The following is a 21,726-nucleotide window of genomic DNA, read 5'->3' on the forward strand; positions in this document are numbered from 1 at the left end:
TGCTGGGCGTACAGAGGAATGTTGCAGGAAACACAGGAAACAGAGCCTGGGGTCATTATGTGGGGACAATCTCTGCAGCATTCAGGACCCACCACTGAAGGGAGAAGAGGATGAAGGTGATTTCAGGCGAAAGGAGTGAAGGAAAAATATATGTAAAAAAAAAATATTTGCACCTGGGGGGTGTGAGTTGGGTTTTAAAGCAAACTAACGTGTACTCTCAAGCAGTACATATTTGGAGGATATCCCAGTTCAGAACTCCAAGTTGCTGCCATGTTTTGTCTCAAATAGGCAGGGGAAAATGGGTATATATTTCAGGTAATAATTACATTGTGATTAAAAGTAATAAAAGGGTGCAAAAGCTTTCAGCAGTCACTAGATTAGTGACTGATGATTACTTCAGTTATGAATATTGGTGCACTTTATAACGTATTATCACAACACAAAGAAAGCATTTTTTTGGCATACTTCCAAGATTCATGAACAACTTTTTTTTTTCCTGGAAAACTGACTGATACTCTGTCTTATCACAACAGACATATCGCAAACAGCCTTATTAATGGGACATGTAAAAATGTGTCACATGGGTCACCGTGTATCTTTTCTAACAAGCAGACATAAACACATTGAGAGTTTTCTAGCAGGCTGTCTATAAAATTGGGATAAGCCAGTGCCTAGGTAAACTGTGTACAAAGCATATTAACTACTAAACCATTACAACCAATCATTTTCAGTTCATATGTAGTCAGACCAGTTGAAGTTGAATTCTTCCAATCTGCGCATTGCTTTTTTGCTTATGCATTAAAAAGCAAGATTCCCTCTATAGCAATGACTATCACAAGGTGGGTACCAGCACCAACGGCAAGTCTGAATAGGGACTGCGTGTACAATGTGGCCAGTAAGCAAGAATTCTACTCAGTGCAATGTGTCAGTTGCTGAATAAAAGTTACTGCTGATCGTTGCGAGCCTTAGTACCTATTCTGCTAATCCCATCTATCTGCTGCCTGGCATAACTCTAAAGGTGCCTATACACTACTCGATTCTCGTACGAGAATCGGGCGAAATCCCGCGATCGTACGAGAATCGAGCAGTGTGAACTAAGACGTGCGACCATTTCTACTGTACGGTCGCACGTCTTTTGTCGAGCCAACATGCTTGAAAACCAGCCGAGAATCGTACGATTCTCGGCGGGTTTCTAGCCTGCTAGCCCGATAGCTGCGGAACGGGCTGGTGTGCGCACGCGCACACTGCCCGTTCTGCATTGCCGTCATCGGAAGCCCGCCCCTCAGCGGGGCGGGCTTCCGATGATCGCAAGTACGATCTGCCCGTCCAAGGTGGGCAGATCGTACGGGCTTTTAATGAGCATACAACCATCGCAAGACAAAAGTCTTGCGATGGTCGTAAGGTGTATGGGCACCTTTACTGAACAGTGTCTGCAAATAATTGAATTGTGCCAGAGCAAAGTCTTAAATGTCAGCCTATTTTGGATTACACTATTCCTATAGAATTTGGTTCTTTGATTCAGCTGTTTGTCAGTTGTCGTCAGTGGGGCATACCCAGTGGCTGTGTAGTATAAACATAATCTAGAGAAATCTTTACCTACTTGCATTGGCCATTGGTAAAACAACAAGAACTCTACACAGCAGAAAAACCCAAGTCTACTATTTCATACAAAGGCTTTTTACTTTAACCCATGGCAGTGAATCATGAGAAGTGACAGTAAGAAGTCAGAGTCCATGGACTGGGGAGTGAACTCACCTCAAACCAAGAGTATTTTTGGGAATATCTTTATGATTTAAAAAAGTCAGACATTCAGATATCAGATTGGACCCCAGAATCCTTATATAACCCAGAGAGTATACATTCCACAGTATCTTATTCATAACATTTCAATGACTACCATATGATTTTGCTATGTCGTTTTTTTTCTTTAACCATTTGTGTTACAAGACTTTACTTTCTTTGTTCTTCTCAATCACAACAAAGTTTATCATACGGCTGAAACATTCGAAAGACTTCTTACTTTCTCATTTGTGCTTTCAATTGTAGACATAAATATATTTTTAAAGAGACCATTAGGTACATTTATCACAGATATAAGATTCACGTTGCCACATTCCAACTGATGACAAACATCATTCATATTAAGTAATGGCAAGGCAAAGTGGTTCAGGATGTTGCTCCTCCTCACTAGAGTATTTTCACCACTCTGGAATTGGTGTACATTTTAGAACGTTTTGCAAAATAGAACATTGCTGCAAGTGCTTCATTAGCCACATAGCACTTATACCGTCATCTGGCATGGCTGGTGCAATATTACATAGAACTTCTTATATAACACAGCATACAAAGGTGGCTTCATGGGACCCTGCAAGGGAAAGGAGTCACCCTAAAACAGGTTATCAGGGCCAGTGCTGAGGGGACCAGCTGATTCTACAGGAACCTAAAACTTTTATACATCAAGGAGCAGCATCCAGTGTAAGAGATTTTATCAGCATCTGACATAGCTTAAAAATCTTTTGTCTTTAATATCACTTTAAAGTACAATTAAGAATGCTGAACTAATCTACCAATTACTTTTTTACTGAACATATCATGTGAGGAGCTGCAACTCAGATTTGTGAAAGGCTTCCTTTAACAAAAATCGAGCCACAATTCCCCGGGTGTCTGCATCATCTAATTGGTATATGGTTGCATATCAGAGATCGTGCTTACGTGCACTTTTCAATATGTGGCTTGTCAAGGCTCAGAATAAGGAGCAGTCACCGGGAATTAAGGCAGTCCCCTTCTTTGTTCTGTGTGTATGAATTGTTTTATTTGACCTCTTCCCATACATGAGCCGAGATGTATGTATTAAAATCAGAACAACGTAGCTAAGGGCCTGCCATAGGCTGCAATAATATACTGATGCAGAAATAAGAGCCTTAAAATGTGCTCCATCAAATTTTTCAACCGCAGTCCTCCTTTTTGTAATAGGTGCACTTTATTTGAACGTTTTGTCAAAGGTCAGCAGCCAAGCCCTCATCCGATTCGGCTGCTGATGCATGCAGAGAGAAGATACAGGACTGGTGTGTCTTTGATGTGGGCTGTGAGATAATGAGGGACAGAAGACTGTGCCAATCGGGGCTCTCTTGCGTCATGCAATGTTGTCAGTAAACATGCTTACAGGATGCAAGATTACAGCGATGACCTCATCAATGTGCTGCTGCGCCTTCACTTTTTCCTATATATACCCATGGGATGGGTTAGTGCCATTATGACTGCGGCTACAACAGAAAGGTCGGGGATATACTTGAAGCATATAAATGGAAATGACGAGATTGAGTTCTGCTTTAAACACAAACCTATCTAGCTGATGGGAACTCATTTATAAAGTATATGTAAACCCTAACAATGCATTGCTTTCATTTGCCCACTTTTGGTCTCATAAATTTACCAGTGAAAGTGTTTTGTTATATCTGTTTGATAAGAGCAAAAGAATACCTGTTGATCTTGCCAGAAATCAAGTAAGCTAAGAACATCCTGTGTTCTCTGTGCTGCAGTTTTTCAAGTTAGCATTGTTTAAGTTCTCAGGAAACGTAAAACTCCTATGAACACCATCTAGGTTCTCAGGGAGCATTAATCTCTGGAAACAACTTCTCATTGTTATGGAGATGAAGAGAGGGGGACATGCTCTGTAGTCCTAACGAAATTGTTTTCCAAGGGTGACAATGTCCTTGGTACAGTGAGTGACCATTGTCACCCTAGTAAAGAAAATGTATTACTGGAAGGAGCACCGTGTGAAAATAAAGTTAAACATGGTCAAAAAAAGAAATGCAGCAACCACATCTGGACTGGTAAGCTGCATTATATTATTTTTTTTGTTCATAGGTTTAGAAAGCCTTAAAGATTTATTAAATGGACCTCTAAAAGTCAAATTGGAGAAAAAAAGAAAAAGCAAGTACATGCGGACTGATATTGTGCGTTCCTCTTTATTGTGTCCCGTAACATATTTACTGATGCACACACTTTGATTCAGAATTAAAGGAGAACTATGGGGTCAGTGTTTTTCCCCATAGTTCTCCTTAGGGTAACGGGAGGACACAAACTAGCGTCCTCCCGTTACCCTAAGCTCAGTATACCGCGAGCTACAGCTCGCGGTATACTGAGACGCCGCATGCCGGAGCGGATCCCAACTTAGATGACGGGATCCGCCCAGCTTTGTGAGTGACAGCTGGCTCTGCCTATGTAAAGGCAGAGCCAGCTGTACCCGCCCCCTCCCCCGTCCGTTCCGCCAGTCAGCGCTGGCAGATCGGAGCGGGGAGAGGGGAATCCAGCCCCTCCCCCTGTCACGGCAGAGAGCCGTGACAGGATCGAGAGGTGAGCAAACCCGGTATGTGTTCGCTCACCTCCCGATCTACTGAGCCGACCTGTGACAGTCTCATTGTCACAGGTCGGCTAGAACTATGAGGTGAGTGAAAAGCACTCACCTTATAGTTCTCCTTTAATGTTTATTATGTAAATCTAAATTATCTGCTTGCATTCCATTCCATAAAACTCTGAAGCTCAGCTGCTGCCATTCACAGACTAAAAACAGCATGTCCAGACTATTGTAAGAAGACCTACACGTGTCATCCTCTGCTTAATAAACACAGGTTAGTTAGCAGACGTTTCAAGTTGCTGTTAAAGAGCACGATAAATACAGGTAATCATAAGCCTTATTATTGTTCATATATATAAGCAGATATTGGATATTCCACGATTCATATTTTGCACTGTTGTCAGCAGAAGATTTATAATGAGGTTGAACTTACTGGTGATATATTTTTCCATTATTACAATAATTACTGACAAATAATTGATGCTTAATCTGTGGATTAAACAGGGAATATTCAATTGCTACCATTACCTTCCACTGCTATTCTCACATTTACAGTTCTGCTTAAAGGAGAACTATGAGGTGAGTGCTTTTCACTCACCTCATAGTTCTAGCCGACCTGTGACAATGAGACTGTCACAGGTCGGCTTAGTAGATCAGGAGGTGAGCGAACACATACCGGTGTTCGCTCACCTCTCGATCCTGCCACGACTCTCTGCCGTGATAGGGGAGGGGCTGGATTCCCCCCTCCCCGATCTGCCAGCGCTGACTGGCGGAACGGACGGGGGAGGGGGCGGGTACAGCTGGCTCTGCCTCTAGATAGGCAGAGCCAGCTGTCAGTCACGCAGCTGGGCGGATCCAGACATAATTGTCGGGATCCGCTTCAGCTGCGGCGTCTCAGTATACAGCAAGCTACAGCTCCCGGTATACTGAGCCTAGGGTGACGGGAGGACGCTAGTTTGTGTCCTCCCGTTACCCTAAGGAGAACTATGGGAAAAAGCCTTAACCCCATAGTTCTCCTTTAAGTTGATCAGACTCTTGCAAAGGATTCTGGTTATATTATAGCTGCTGCAAATGTAATGATGTTATTACACCATTGTGACCTGCTGGGAACAAAGTAAGTTTTGCAGTATTCATATAACACATGCCTGCTATTGTCTAAATCATGGGTGCCCACAATTTATGTGTTAAGATCTACTTTTCAAATGACGAGCTACATGAGATCTACCAACGTAACAAAAACCTCCCTTGCTCTCTCTCTCTCTCCTGGCTGTCTCTCCTCGTTCTCCTGGCGGTCTCCCCTTGCTCTCTCTCCTGGCTGTCTCCCCTTGCTCTCTCTCCTGGCTGTCTCCCCTTGCTCATCCTCCTGGCTGTCTCTTCTCTCTCTCCTGGCTATCTCCCCTCTCTCTCCTGGCTATCTCCCCTCTCTCTCCTGGCTGTCATTCCTCGTTTTCTCTCCTGGCTGTCTCTCCTTGCTCTCTCCCCTGGCTGTCTCTCCTCACTCTCTCCCCTGGCTGTCTTTCCTCACTCTCTCCTCTGGCTGTCTCTCCTTGTTCTCTCACCTGTCTGTCTCTCCCCGCCTCTCTTCTGGCTCACCTTGCTGTATTTTGCAAGCAGTGCAGTGCAACAGGCTGTGTAAACTAATATTCTTTGATGTAATTCATAGCACTTCAAACACCAGTATCCACCAGAACGGTGTCAGGGAGCTTGGCTCAGCAGACTCAGGCTAATAGGTAATCATGTGTGCACAGCTAAATAAATATACCAAAATGGAATAAAGGGGCCACCATTCACACCCTCGTGATCTACCAGCATCAGCTTTGAGAGCTACTGGTAGATCACGATCTACCTAATGGGCACCCCTGGTCTAAATATACCCAACAGCAAATTAAAGTTCAAAGTTACACTTCAAACATTAAAATTTTGCATGTAATCCTAGAATGTGAGATAACGTTTGTGGGATTTACTTGAGTTCAGCATGAATTATTCATAAAATGTGAATTGATTATCATCCCTGACTTAATATTATTCAAAAAGGTGAGTTGGTTGTTCTGTACTCCAGAAAAGATGTCACTGTCATGGGTTTGCATGGAGTTGATTGTAACAGGGTGCATAAAGAACTGGGCAGTCAGCTTACAGTAAGTGCTACAAGAACACTTGGAATTGGAACTGAGAAAAAACAAGAATGTAGTGCAACCCCCAAGGTAAGACTCCTAGAGTCCAAATATCAGGTTTCCAACACGTATAAAACGCGTTTGAGGGGTAAGGAGACACTTCTTCCATCAGGGCTTGAAAGGATGAAGCCTGTCAAAACCAGCTACTTCGAATGTGTGTATATTCACAGTTATATCCACTCTCCTCCTAAGTGACTCTCTGAGTTCAAACTATACCCTCACTAACCTTGGCCACATATATGGATTTTACTGGACTGTTTTAGTAGAATAAACCTGATATTTACACGCTTACCTTGGGTGTGCGCTCCATTCTTGTTTTTCCTGATAATAATTAACAAGCACCCTCTTTTTTTTTTAGAAAATAACATACACATTCCATATTGCTTTTTTTCAGCAAGTGTTTTAAACAATCAAAACTATTGTAAAAGAATAATCAATAAACCTTTATACATAGTAAATAGCAAACCAACTCGGCAATAAACTTATCTTAACCTTTTTTCAGTCATGGCACCCTTTAAAAGTATGCAAAATCTTGCCCCACCAAATCACCACAGTCTAAAATGTAATGGATTTTAAAAGGGAAACCCACACAAAAGTCCTACTAAAGTCCCACGTTAAAATCAGGACACCCCCTTCCCCCCCACACACACACACATCAGAATTTCCCACTTTCACATCAGAGTGCCTCCTTCAAATCAGCAGCACCCTTCACATCACAAGACCCCTAAATGTCAGCGTCCCCCCTTTATATCAGAGCCCCCTTTAGATCAGCCCCCTTCAGATCAGAAGTTCCCTTCACATCCTACCATCACAAAATTTAGTGAAAGGGGGTCGCGGCACACTGGTTGAGAACGGCTGATCTAAGCATTATCTATATAGTAATAAGCATAGCTACTCCTCTGACCTTAGATAGATAGTGTGTTGTCTACTCCTGTAAACAAAACTGCTAAAGTTCATAATCAGCTTGGGGATCTTTTGTGTTACACTCAAACTTTGTTTCAGATAGGGTTGCCACCTGTCCCGGATCCAGCTGGACATTCTGTGTTTTGAGTCCTGTATGTGCTGTGTCTGGGTTTCAGCTCGTCTGAAATCCAGTCACAGCACATACAGGACTCCAAACCCGGACTGTCCAGGTGAATCCGGGACAGGTGGCAACCCTAGTTTCAGATTGCTTCTTAGCATTTCAGTGGGACCAATGTCAGGACTCTAGGGGCAATGTTAAAAAAAAAACTGGACACAAGGTATTTCACAAAAATGGAGATGGTTGGTAATAATAAATGTCGAAAAGATTAGGAATACTAAGGGGTAATGTTCATTCCGAGGCATTAATCATTGGAAGCATCAAATGTATCTGAACATATGACCTGCTCTATAAATAAGGTCAGTGTTTGGGTGAGTTCCAATTAAAAGTGGTGGATTGTGACTTTTGAGGTGAAAGTAATACATTAATTCATGAGGATAATACATTTCACTTTCCAAAAAATGGCAGCTAATAAAAAAAATATGAAAAAATATACATATTGTATATATATAGTACTTCATTTGGACACAGTTCACTAGTGAAATAAGAATTTCTTAGCTACATTGTCTGCATTTCCATTATTTCTCCACCATCCCTTTTAATATAGCTCAATTGTACAGTTTCCACATACCGGTACTATAACTGAAGATATATGTGGCTTTATTATGCTGAAATTATGGTTTCTGTGACAGGCCAAAAAAGAATTTGTAAAGAATTTTCACAAAATGGGTTTAGATGAAAAAGACATTTGTAAGAAAAAAAAAATTATGTTACAGAACTGAAGAGGAACTGGGGATTTCAGAGTAAATGTTGCTTTCAACAGAGCTCCTAATTACAATCATTTTCAAACAGAGAGTCCTATTGGAGGCTGCTGACCTTCAAACCTCCTCTGAGCTGTTCCTAATGAGTTGGTTGAGTGATATAGGCAACCACGTCAGCTTTGGAATAATCTCTGTTAAATGTCCCAGTATGTTTTGGAGTCATTACTCAGACCCAGGGGCATACGCACCTGCATTCCTCAAGCTAATAGGCAGCACACAGACAAAGCTGATTTCAGAAAGCTATTAACCCTAAGGCTCCTGAATAAGGCTTAATATTACGGCTCCTTTGTTATTGAGCCTGCTTTAGGCGCACAAAGTATATATTTCAGTCAGTTAAGGTATTTACCTAATAGACAGATGTTAATCATCTGAAATTTTACGCTAATTTTTTTTAAAATTATTGCTTGGATTTAATTAAGCATATTACAATATCAAATTTGAGTGGAATATTTTGACCTTTTCTGAATATTTAATTTCCTAAGCACTGTAAATCATTAACAATTGCCATAGAGTTTAAATCAAATATTTGTTTTCATTTTTTTTCATTCTTTGTCACATCTGAGTACATCTGCAACCCCTTTGCATCCACTTCCTGTCTTTGCATACACCCCAATGATGCCTGCATGGCATTTCCCTGTTCGTGATAACCACACCTGCGTAATGTGTTGAGATGAGCACTTGTTGCCTCCATTGCATACCCATGTGACAGGGTGACAACGCAGCAACACAATTGGGAGACAGGGACAGAGCGTTATCACACTAGAACAGGAAGTATCTGATCCTTCATTGCAGGGTTTCATCAACGATTTTTGAAATTACAATAACATGTTAAATCTTATATCAGATCCTAGTGCTTTAATTTACATATACTTCAAAGGGCGATCTTTGTGGATGTCATGGGTCTTATCGATGCTTGTAATGCATGCTTGTTCTGGTTCAATGACTCAACAAACAGTGAATACAAATGACAGGCCTGGAGCTTGGACCTTCAAAAAGCAGTCAGCAGTGAAAGCTCCAATATTTATATCCTGACAATTTTCTTTCAAAGGCTTCTATGACTGCAGAAATATATTGTGTAATCTCTGTTTTTCGGCCATTTTTTCTAAACCTTTACCACTGTGAAAAACTAAAGTGAATCTTTGCCTTTAAGAGACATAATTTCCATTGCCTGACCTTACCCCAAGGCTAGACTCTTGCAGCTGATTTTAATGTATTTCTCTTTCCATTCATTTCAGGGCAGAGTAAAGACAAAGCAAAGTAAGACAAAACACATGCAGGGTGCCTGCTTACCTCCTTAACAACACTTGTGAGATCAACTAGAGTTAAAGCACCTGCATCTGCAAAACATATACTTTTTGTTTTAATTCAGGACACAAAACCCACCCGCATTGGGTTGGCATATAAAAACTGTACCAAAATAAAAATTAATCCTTTGTTAAGCCCAGCAATGATGCTTATTTTGTGGCCTACATCTACTCTATATTATTGAGATCAAAGTGCAGATTATGTATAGGTAGTAGTAAGGTGTTTTTTAGTTATCTTATTAAATTATTGACATCCAAGCGCAGAATATGTATAGGTAGCAAGGTTTCTTCCACTTTATCTTATTATATTATTGACATCCAAGTGCAGAATTTGTATAGGTAGCAAGGTGTTTTCCACTTATCCTATTATATTTTTGAGATTCAAATGCAGAATATGTATAGGTAGTAGTAAGGTGCTTTCCACTTAACCTATTATATTATTGGCATCCAAGAGCAGAATATGTATTGGTAGCAAGGTATTTTCCACTTATCTCGTTATATTATGGATATTTATGCATGTATAGTTACCCTTTAAGGATGGAATTCTAGCTCTTTACAAACATACAGACATAAATGAAGACTCGGAGCATTTTGTAATCTCACAAATCTATTACTAAAGCCTGAAATGTAACTGCCTGTATTGCTATTCTCTCCACATTATTTATCCTTAGTAGAATATTGCATAATTGGCAAAAACAAACTTGTATTGCTTTTAGGGACTTGTACCTGGAAAGTTATGCCCGATCTTTTTTGGGTTTTTAGTATTGAACGCATATAGTATATTATAACACACACACATACATATATATATATATATATCCTAATTAATACTTAAAATAATCTTGAAATCCCCTATAAAGCAGAACTCTGGGAGAGGGAAGAGCAGGAGTAGGAGCCAATCAGGTGTGCAGCATGCAAATGTGTTGTCAAGGATCATTCTGACAGCAGAAGAGAGCAGAGTTATCAAAAAGGTTAACCGTTTCCTGATGCTCCTCACTCTCCAGTCAGCAGGCGAGGGTGGAAAAAGGACACCACTGTATTCATACTAGAAACGATTCTGTAATAGAAAAAGTGTTGTCATCTGCCTGACTGTGCTGTCTGGTAGGGCTGTGTAAATTTCACAAATGGGTAGACAGAAATACAAATCCTTTGCAAGGTAAAACGTGCCCCATGTGCGTATTTGATATGTTTATTTAGCTGTTTGCCTGAGGTTTAACTTTAAGACTAGTGATTTATTTGTTACTGGGACACCTCACAATATGCAAAACAAATCAAGTCTAATCTCAGCATTGACTAGAACAAAATCACCCCAGTAACTATGAGTGGCTTGCACTAAAACAGGGGCACAGGTTTTGAGAGGAAGCTCAGGTGCTCAACCGGGAAAACCAATTTACAAACGACTGTGCCAAAACATGGCAGACATCTCTGAAAGTGCAACATGGAACGATCAGCTGTGAGTGCAGCTTTTGTCTTAATAAATACATCTATTTAAACCTCTGTAAGGCGGATTTATGTTTACAGGTTTTAAAAGAGGATGCTCGGTATACGTTTCTGACACCTGCCAACCGTCGGTTCTAAAAGTATGCACTGAGCCAAACAGCTCGTTAACAGTCTTCTGCATTCTTTAAGCTAAGCATTACACACACTGTTTGAGCCAAGGCCAGCCCTTCAGTTGCGTAGTTTCTCCCAACAGGCTATATTTGATTAGAGGTATAAACGTGCCCAGTGGCCTCCAGGTCATTTGAGTTTGAGACCCCTGAACTTTAGGGATATCATTTTACATGCAGCTCTATCTCCAAAATTCCCTTGCATTTCCTTCTCCAAATGATTGTTGGTGCAACAATTGTTAGTTGTCTTAAAAATAGAGTCATGTACCTGATAGATATGCAAGATTTGTGTGCCATGTTCTCATCACTGTGATAGGTGGTCTAAATGGGCAAAAGTGGAGCATGGGAGGTGCCAGGCTAAAGTTCACAACCAGAAAACCTGACCAAAAACTGCATGCCAGATAACCATATTCTCTAGGGGCCCAGGGGTGGTCAGTGCTCCCCAACCTTTTTATTGCCGCGGACCGGTCAACGTTTAATAATTTTACCGTGGCCCGCGTTCGGACGATCGCACTGCAGGTGGGGGGCGAAGCTTCAGTACCATTGAGTTCAATGGACCACCACGCCCCTTCCTGCCCCAAAACAAGGTGAGCCGCCAGGTTGCATTCCAGAGGCTGAACGCACTGGCACGCACTCCTTAGGGCTTGTTCACACAAATTACGGTGCTTTGCAGAATGGTAGCTGCTGGAACGCACAGCAATCACTCAAATCTTCCCGCTGAGTTCAGGGGTGGGAGGGGGCGTTGCGGTGCATTGAAGTCAAAGGCACTGCAGCCACCTCCCGTAGTGCGATCGGATGCGTGGCAAAATATTGCCTGCGTTCTGTTCCACTGTAACAACCTTTTCCAGTTCCTGAACTGTTCCTAGTTTAGGTTAATTTTGGGCAGACCTCAGGTACACTGTAACAGAAAATGATGTAGAAGACCTTGGACTACAGGTAAAAAAAAAAGAAAAATGGGAGGTAAAGAATTCACTCCATATTAATAGTTAGTGCATAAAACAAATAGGAAAAAATACTTTACTGTCCCCATCTTGCTTTTGATATTTCATTTATCTGTCAGTAGCTTCCAAAAAAGCCCAGATGCACAGAAGGCGGTTTGTGGATTGTCAGTGAAAAGGTCACGGCTTTGGCCTGCTCTTTTAAACCCCTAGACTTACTAAGTAATATGCTACTGGCCTTCCTTCCACTCCACTCCAAGGTTTGAACGTGACTTTGCTCAGCTAGGACTCGGCTCATGTTACACTTCACCGGGGAGGTGATAAATGATGGCTTGTTAGCAGTCCTATGAACAGAATATTTACAAAGTGCTGGGGATGACGCAGGCAAGCTCTTGGCATCTGCTTGTGATACTTATTCTTCGTCCGGCAGGGGAATTTAGCAATGGAGGGAGGGAACCATTGAAGTCACACCAGAGATTACAATTTGAAGCTGAAAGTTGAAAAGGAAAAACAAGCACTGTCCTTATATACAAAAAATTCTACTAGAGTAGGAATTGGGGAACAATTAGAACCCCTGATAAGGTTCCTATAGTTGTTTCTGCTCCTGCTTCACCCACCCTATGTGTTCTAGTTACCATTGTTACCAGGACAGAAAATGGTGGGATATCCAAATTTAATGGTGGTCACCGCAGCAGGAGTTAAGGGAAAATGTTCTAATCGGGACAACTGTTGCGGTGACAACTTTCTTAGAAACTTACCTTACTTTGGAGATATTTGTTCTGTCTCTGGGACAGGATATGAAGAGTAATCTCCCTAACAATGGCAAAGAAGACATTGAGAGAATGTATGAAAACTGGAGCAGACAAAATCCGGAGCAGCTGTGCATGGCAGCCAATCAGCTGCATCTACCTTACATTTCAATTACAATCCATGTACCCATTGCACTCCTAACCGCTGATCCATAGTAATGAGATGAGTCCATCAGTAGTCGACGGATGGCCACCGTCTAAATAGTATAAGCAATTATGAACACCGGCACTCCAATGGTAGAATAATGTCTATTTATTGACGTCTATGCAACAATACACTTATTGCAACGTTTCGGGGTCACACAGGATCCCCTTCATCAGGTAGATGAAGTTCTGCCTGATGAAGGGGATCCTATGTAACCCTGAAACGTTGCAATAAGTGTATTGTTGCACGGACGTCAATAAATAGACGTTATTCTACCATTGGAGTGCCGGTGTCCATAATTGCTTATACCTTTCATTTCAAATCTTAACTGAATAAACTGAAGAGAGAAGCTGATTGGTTGCCATGCACAGCTGCTCCAGATTTTGACTGCTCTAGTTTTGACAAATTCCCCCCAGAGGTTTTAATAACCCCTACTCAATTTAAAATAATAAAAATTAGAAGTTGTAATTCATAGCAAAATAAAGGCACTCATGCACAAAAAGTGATAATGCAATGTGAACATTTCTTGTGCTGATCTAGTGAAGATAGGAGGGCAATATAGGGATTTCTTACGAGTAATAAAAAACATAGGGGTCTATTCACGAAGCAGCCGAAGGATCTAGCCGTAGATTCGGCTGATCCTTCGGCTAGCTTCGGCCCCAGGACCCCTTCGGTTCAGTAGAACCGAAGGGCTGCTGTACGGGCTATTCACTACAGACCGTACAGCTCCCAAAGTCGGCCAGGCGGCTTAGCTGAGCCGAAGGCATATGCTTCGGCTCGAGCCGAGCTGAAAGCCGAAGCTGGCCGAGCGACAGCCGGCTTCTGACAGCTGGGTGGAGCCAGCCGTGATGTTAGGGCTGACTCCGGCTACTTGCAGAGAGATCAGCGTCCCTGGTTACCAGTGAACCAGAAACACTGATCTCCAGACAGCCTAACTCTCCCGGGCGCTTCGGGAGTCTTCCGCTCCCGGCTGCCCAGGAGAGAAACACTGCTTTTTCTTTTTTATTCTGACACGGAGCCGTGTCAGAATAAAAAAAAAATTCAAAATAGGAATGCATTGCTAGATTCCTATTGGCTATTTCAATTTGCAATAGCCAATAGCAAACTAGCTATCGCACCCGCCCTCTGCTGCAGTTCTCCATCAGGTCCCCACTAGTGATTGACAGCAGCAGAGGGCGGGTACAATTGCTAGTTTGCTATTGCAAATTGAAATAGCCAATAGGAATCTAGCAATGCATTCCTATGGCCAAATCTTTTCTTTTCTTTTTTATTGACGGCAGCAGAACCGCTGGCCAATAGAAAACTGTTGGGCGGAGCTAGCTGTCATTGCTAGCTCCGCACAATCGGTTTCTATTTTGATTTTTCAACTTTTTCAACTATTTTTGTGTTCTGCTCGGTCCCACAGAGAGACCGAGCAGAACAGCCGAGCCGAATGCCGCTCACTGCTGTTTGGCATCTAAAAGAATAGACCAAACAGCAGCGAGTAGCCTGCCAGAGGTTCGGCTTAGCATTTTAGGAAAATCTGTGAGCTGGCACTGATTTCTTGCACTGGCACTGATTTTGTGTGTGTTCTGGATACACCTACTGTATATATCAGCCATCGGGGGGACAAGATCACAAAATATCTCAACTGCAGTTAAAGACAGGTAGATGTGTCACCACCCGTTGTTTTTGATGAGACATCTGCCCATCTATGGGTAGCACAAGGGTCCATGAACTCAATCAAAGATGAATAAGGGACACCCTCTGTCTGGCAGCAGACACATCCTGGCACCCATAAGGATATAATAACGTAAGTCAATATATAAAAAGAGACTATATAATCTGGGTATTTTTGGGGGTGGTGATCAAGCCTGACAGAGGAATTGTGGACTGCTTTAGAGGTTTGGTAAAAGGTATTTTTTGCATCAACTGCTTTAGTTTATAGCAGTGCAGCATTCACAGTAAATAAGAACTATAGACTACACTGACTAGCCACTCCTGTATTCAACGTGCATGAAAAGAATGTAATGGAACATGACACTGTATAGAGAAGGGCAGCAATCACTAACAGAGGAGGAGAAGAACAAAATAACATGCAGATTTGTTAACTCTTCTCCGAGTCCAACAGCAGACATGTAAAAAAGTGTGCTAGGCACTATTCTTTTCTAAACTACCAGCAGTGCTACAATATAATAAATATATTGTATATATACAGTATATTAAAACAAGATCAGTCACACGTAGAAAAAAAAACAAAAAACCATTAGGTCCTCTGTGCACTCACTCCTACTGCTCTCCAGCTGTAGCTGAGCTGGTGAGAACATAATTTGCTGGAGCATGATTGGTTTGTTGAAGTGAATGGAGTGCATCCTAATTTCTAAAGTCAAGTGAAAAGTCTCTATTCCTTTAGAAAAAAAAAACCACTGTCCTAGAACAAGCATGCAAATCAGGAAAGTCAGAGTAAAATCAGAGATCCTACTCTTTATTCTTGTTCCGGGTCAATCACTCATTAAGTTATGAAGCTAATGGATCAGCCTGACAGTATGGGGAGCCAGTGTCTTTAGAATAGGGACCTCTATACTTCTTTAGAACAGGTTTCCATTGAGCATGGTATCAATGGGTAAGGTGGCTGAGTCAATCATAACTGTAGTATCATTCAATTGTAATTCACTGTCATTTGGAACTATATCTGAAAGTCCCTTGTACCATGTTGACAGACCTTAACACTCAAGAAACAAAGTCTCTTGAAACATAGAAGCAGTAAAAACTAGTTTCAATAAAGTCATGCCTCTTTTCACAAAGTGCATCTCAGAAACTTCAAAGGTATGCATAGATAAGGCTATTTAAATGATGCCAATGTATGTCTTTGTATAGTAAAAAAAAATATAAAGAAGACTACAGCTCCTCTCTAAAGAAAACCTGCCAGGAAAGAAATGTGGGTTGCCATTGCTTTGTTCTTTTTCTGAATAGCCAAATTTCCTGTCTGTCATTCTGATTCTTTGGCATCAATATTTTCTCAGTCAGTAATCTGCAACAAGTACAGAAATAATGATTGTTGACTGTTCTCCAACCTCCATTTGAATCTATGATTCCAGTTAAAAACAGCTTGAATTGGACTATACAATCTTCTTCAGCTTTACCAACAACTATGTAGGTGAGGACCTACCAGGTAGGCCTTCAGTTGTTGGTAGTTTTAAAGGAGATTGTTAAGTGTTTGGCCAGCCTAAAATGCCATGGCTTCCATATCTGGGACAGTGGTTAACAAGGCTGAAAAAGCAATACATTTGGATTTATTGTTATATTACTACAATTTGTATGCTGAAATCACGTTGGGGTTATGTTATACAGCCATTATAGGTACTGATTGTGCTTTGGGAAGTTCCCTGAAAAGTGGGAATGATGCTAAGTACGTGACTCACATAGTTGTACGAAACTATAGAATGAACCAGAATCCACCAGATAACATTCACCAGAAAATGATTATTTTTTAAAACAGAAGTTACTGAGAATGAATGATTTGTCCTATGTAAGCAATGTTTGTTACAGCTTGCCCCTAACATGACTGAGAAAGTGTATGTCTACACACACAATCATAGCAAGGAAACTATCCTCTGGATTGCTTGATCACTCTAGAGTTACATTTATGGTGTTAATTCCAACATGTATACTGTACTTTGTCATACTTGCAATGTTACTGTGTTCCTTGCTACAGTATATACATTGCCCCCTGAGTGTTAACTTTCTAAAGAAGCCCTGGCATTCCTTTGAGGAAAAGTCCTTCCCTCTGATTCTTTCAGGAATGCTTCCCATTTATGCCAAATACTGAAAACTTAAACACTTTAGGCAGATACTGTACATTAGATTCAAAATATTGCAGCTCTAAAATTTGAAGAGTAAGTGCACTTAAATCTGGAACACCACCACCATGCGACAAATAACAAATTGGCATGCACCGTTATTAACAATTTGTCACATTTTTCGGTGTGCGACAGTTTTTGTTAATCCCCACAGAAAATGCCCATTTTGTGTCCAATAGAATGTCACCTTACTGTGGCCAGTAAAAGGTGACTTCTGACTGAATAATGAGCGTTGACAATAAAACGTATCCTAAGAAGCAAGCTTTCTCACTGTACCATGGGCAAGGTATAAACTGCCGGTCAACATAACCCTCAATGTTCATCTCTACAGTGCGAATGTGGCCTTCAGTTATGGTAAATCACTTATTTCATTCTCCAACAGCATGTCAGTTCCTCCAGCAGATGTCAACTGACCAAGAGCTGCGTGCTTGGGTTTTTGGTTGTCATGGTGACCACATTATTACTTTTTGTAACATCAATGACATATCCAGCCACATGCAGCTGATTCTGCTTTCCTGGAAAGACTCCAACACCCTCTCTCATCCTCAGGCCATCCCCTGAATACTGGGAAACACTGTGTTGCATAATCTAATCATCCTCCACAATATATAAGGCATATATAAAGGTGCACAATCATCAGGACGCACAAGCAAAATGATATGAGGAAATTGGCCCCGAGTCCCCTTCCCAGAAAAGTCAATGACTAATGACTACAAACTGTTACAGATAATGCATAGAATAGATTGTTTTCAATAACATATATTATTTTTACTAGTCACTCACTGTGAGTGACATGCACATAACTTTACTATCAAAGGATTTGTTTCAGTACAAGGTCTATTGTTTTGGTATAACCAGTAAACAAAATATGTGCCTGAGAGGAAAATGTCTGTATTTTCCAGGGTAGCAAATCATCTTTTTTAATTTTTAGAGCCCATCCACTAAAATGCTGCATTTTAGCGGGACGGGCTAGTGCGTTGTGGCAGCCCAGATGTTGTATCTCAGTGTATCGCACACTGCCAGAGCTGTCACTGTTTACACCCACATGTGTCATAGTGGTGACCTGCCTTGATCCAGTAAGGAAAAACATAGGTCATCGCTATATGAGTGAACAGGCCCTTATTGTTTTGTCCCCAAGTCCTGTGCTCCCCTTTTCCCTTTTGGATCCCAAGTCACTTAAAAAAAAACTTAAACTAAATCTGTGGTATCTCTATGTTAGTAATTGTAAAAAGTGACTTTATTACTGAGGGCCCATCCACTTCTGATTGTACATGAAGCTGCATGTCATAGTTATGGGCAAAAAGTGAAGTGCGACAGGCAAGAATGAAGTCACCATTGGTATAACAGAGCACCTCTATTGTTACTTACCATATTACTCGTTCCTACAGGCTTACCCTGATCAATGGTACTGCATTGTATGTGATGATGTCAAGAGCCCAACTACTTTCCATAGCTTAAATGGGAGGGAGAAGGGGTGCCAAGCTACCGTAGGATTGAGGAATAAGGTTCCCGAGACTAAGCGAAAGGCATCCCAACAAAAAAATTTTTTTTGGTTCCTCGGAGTTCAGTTTTAAGAATGCTTATTTAATAAGACAAAGAGTAGAATGAGTAACTCATAAAAGCCTTCAGTAATCTGCTATCAATAAACTTAAATGAGGCTGTAGACATCCGAGGTTAAAAATGAAAACTGCACTGTACTATTTTACACAAGTAGCCGTCGTTTTACTCTTTGTCCCCCCCTATTCCCCCGGCAAAAAGTAAAGGAGACTACAGAGGAGTTCCGTTGCGGTCTTACCCTCCATTATCCCCATAGCCTACTGTCATTCTCAGTGATGCAACAAATTAGTGCAAGCTTTAATGCTACGCGAGATATGAAAGACAAGAAAATAAATACCTTTTCTCAGGGAAACTGAAACCTCTGAAAATATTTTTGAAAAGCTTCTCTCATTATGCCTGTATAGGCTCCTGCTCTCAAAGGGATCAGCTCAAGTTATGACTAATGCCATGGGAATCAAACAAAACTTGGAATGGAACATGGTACTCTTTGTGTATTGCAGACATCTGTCAATACCCATAGACAGCTGTGCCTACACACCTTACTATATCAGATCAGTACAAATCATAGAGGTACTACTATCATAAGCTTTAATGAAAACAACATATTTTAATAAATTGCAGCATAATCTGTAGCCCAGATATTATTAGCAGTAACAAAAGCAGATGGTGGTGATGAGCACAGGTTTTTGTACAGTTCATATAAATACAGGAAGTACATCCAATACTATTTTTTCTTTCTGCAATTTGGGGAAATCATCAATGTTTTTAATTGTTGTAATTTCTTATAAACAAACAGGGCTCTTTGTCTCAGTAGAGGTGTTGTTACTTTCCCGTCTTTCCTTTTAAGCACCGCCCAACAGTGGCCCACCTCTCAAGTACCTCCCCTCTAAATACTTCTTAAAGGAATAGGAAAACATTATGCGGGTATTGATAACGTGCAATACTGTATGGTGCTCACAGTATAACATAATGCAATGTAAAACATGACCAGAATATATCACGCAGTGTTTATTATTATTACTAATAATATTAATAGTAATACTTAGTGATGCACTGACACAGATACTGGTATCAATGCCGATACAGAAAATTTGGTACTCCTACTCCCCCAAATGCTCAGATACTTACAGAGGGAGATTCCCTCTGACCAGTAGTGTCGCGAGGGAGCATGGAGCCGGCTTCCCGGCCAATCAGGAAGCTAGGTGGCGGGTCATGACCGGCCTCCCAGGCTTCCTAATTGGCTAGGAAACCGACTTACTTGTTGCTAGGCAACCTGGCTTTCTGTCCAATCATGAAGCTGGGCAGATAAGCTGGGCCCATGGTACCTTTGGATGCCAGTATTGGTATTCGGTATCAGCAAGTACGGGGAAAAAATATCGGTATTAGATACCAAAACAAAACGGTATCGGTGCATCCCTAGTAATAATATAGTGCCCCAATATGGCACAATGCCACAACAGATTATGGTACAGTGCTCACATTGTAACACAGTGCATCCATATGAAACATTTGCACAAAAATCACGGGTTCTATAATAAATAAAGATTACATACCTGATAAAATAAATAAAGATGACTTACCTGTTCATGGGCTTCTTTCTTTACCATAGTGAGAGTGCACACTGGGCACACTGTCACTATGACAATAAAGTAACCATGACGGCGTATGGGGCTGTCTAATGAGAGAGGGTATTTTTTTCATCCAGTGTCCAGTGCAGTCCTTTCCACATACTATGTAAATATGTAAACCTATACCCATATCCCCAGGTTTCTGCTAAAACCGTTCTAAGGAGAAAATTGTTGTTATATCACCTACTGCCAATCTGCATCTTTTCCTGGTTTACAGCTGGAAAAATTAGAGAGTAATCACTGTGAGCTGCTTCCTGTCTCACAGCTGCTTGTTTGGCTGTTACGAGCCTTTCACGATACTAATCCTAAGTAAGTGTTCTTCATCACCCAGCAGGTTACATTCATAGAGAGGTAATACAGGACACAGTATCAAGACTTCTTCTGCAACGTAATTTAAAAGCACAGGCCCAGTTCTTTGTTAATGTAACTGTGTTCAGCAAAAGGCAATGTACATATTGCCCATCATTTTATATGTCACTTTTTACATTTATGGACAGGGTTTGTAGATGTCTCTAAATTCACTCTCCTTTGAATTTGACATTTTGGACTAGAGACGCTTTGGCTGTGCCTACATTAACAACATGCTCCACCCCCTGTGACATTAGTTTTGGGACCCTTACTGTTTAACCTATTTATAAATTATATTGATTGGGCATCTATGTAGCAAATTAAGTTTAATGTTGATAAATGTAAAGTTATTCACTTGGGGAGTAAAAACATGCATGTGTCATGCACTCTAGGGTAGGATTCCTCTTCAATGGAGAAGAATGTCGCAGCACCGGCAGCCAGCAACAGAGTCGGGAATTGCCAAAATGTGTTGGGTTGTTTTTTTGTTTGTTTTTGCTGCCTGTGTTCCTCCTGTCTTAAAGCAAAGGAAGTACGAGAAGATCTTCCCAATGGAAGGCAATCCCCTCAGACAGTTGTAACTCAAACAAGTGTCCCACTTGGAAGATTTCCCCTCAAGTCCTGTTCCAGTGGATTTTATGTGACTTTCTGTCCCAGTGACAATGGCCATCAGTACAAATAGAGGGCGGACACACAGGCAATAATAAAAACTTGAAAGATGTTCTAACTCTTCTACACTTTATCTAGAACAAAAGTTGGCTTTAGAAAAACACATTCATCATATAAGGAATGTTGCAATATATCCATCTTTCAATGCAGATACACTAAAGGTTTTTCAAAGACTAGAAGATGAAAAAAATCAGTTGTCAAATAAATATTCATACCAGAGAAATGTAAAATGGGAGGGCCATGTGTTCTCTAATACAGTTTGTTAGCATTCTTACTCAGAATAACGGTGGTGAAAAGAGGTGGAAAATAAACAGCCTTATAATTCTAATGGGAAAGACCATGTTCTCCGGCTCTCAATTCTGATGATAAAGGTCACAGTTTTCCATCTCCAAGCTCCTCCTAATGAGGGTGATCTGCTTGAATCTAAGGGTGATCTGCTTCAATGAGTGAGTGAGTGGTGCAGCACTGTCACAGCTGACCAATTCAGACTATTATTATTATTATTATTATTATTA

General features: G+C 41.1%; 1 protein-coding gene across 1 annotated transcript in view; it reads right to left on the minus strand.

The window, feature by feature from the left end:
- Window positions 1-21,726, minus strand: part of SIK2 (salt inducible kinase 2) — a 153,570-nt gene that overhangs the window by 56,432 nt on the left and 75,412 nt on the right. The window lies entirely within an intron of this gene.

Source organism: Nanorana parkeri, unplaced genomic scaffold (assembly GCF_000935625.1).
Source record: "Nanorana parkeri isolate BGI_ZX_2015 unplaced genomic scaffold, ASM93562v1 scaffold716, whole genome shotgun sequence".
Classification (NCBI taxonomy): Eukaryota; Metazoa; Chordata; class Amphibia; order Anura; family Dicroglossidae; genus Nanorana; species Nanorana parkeri.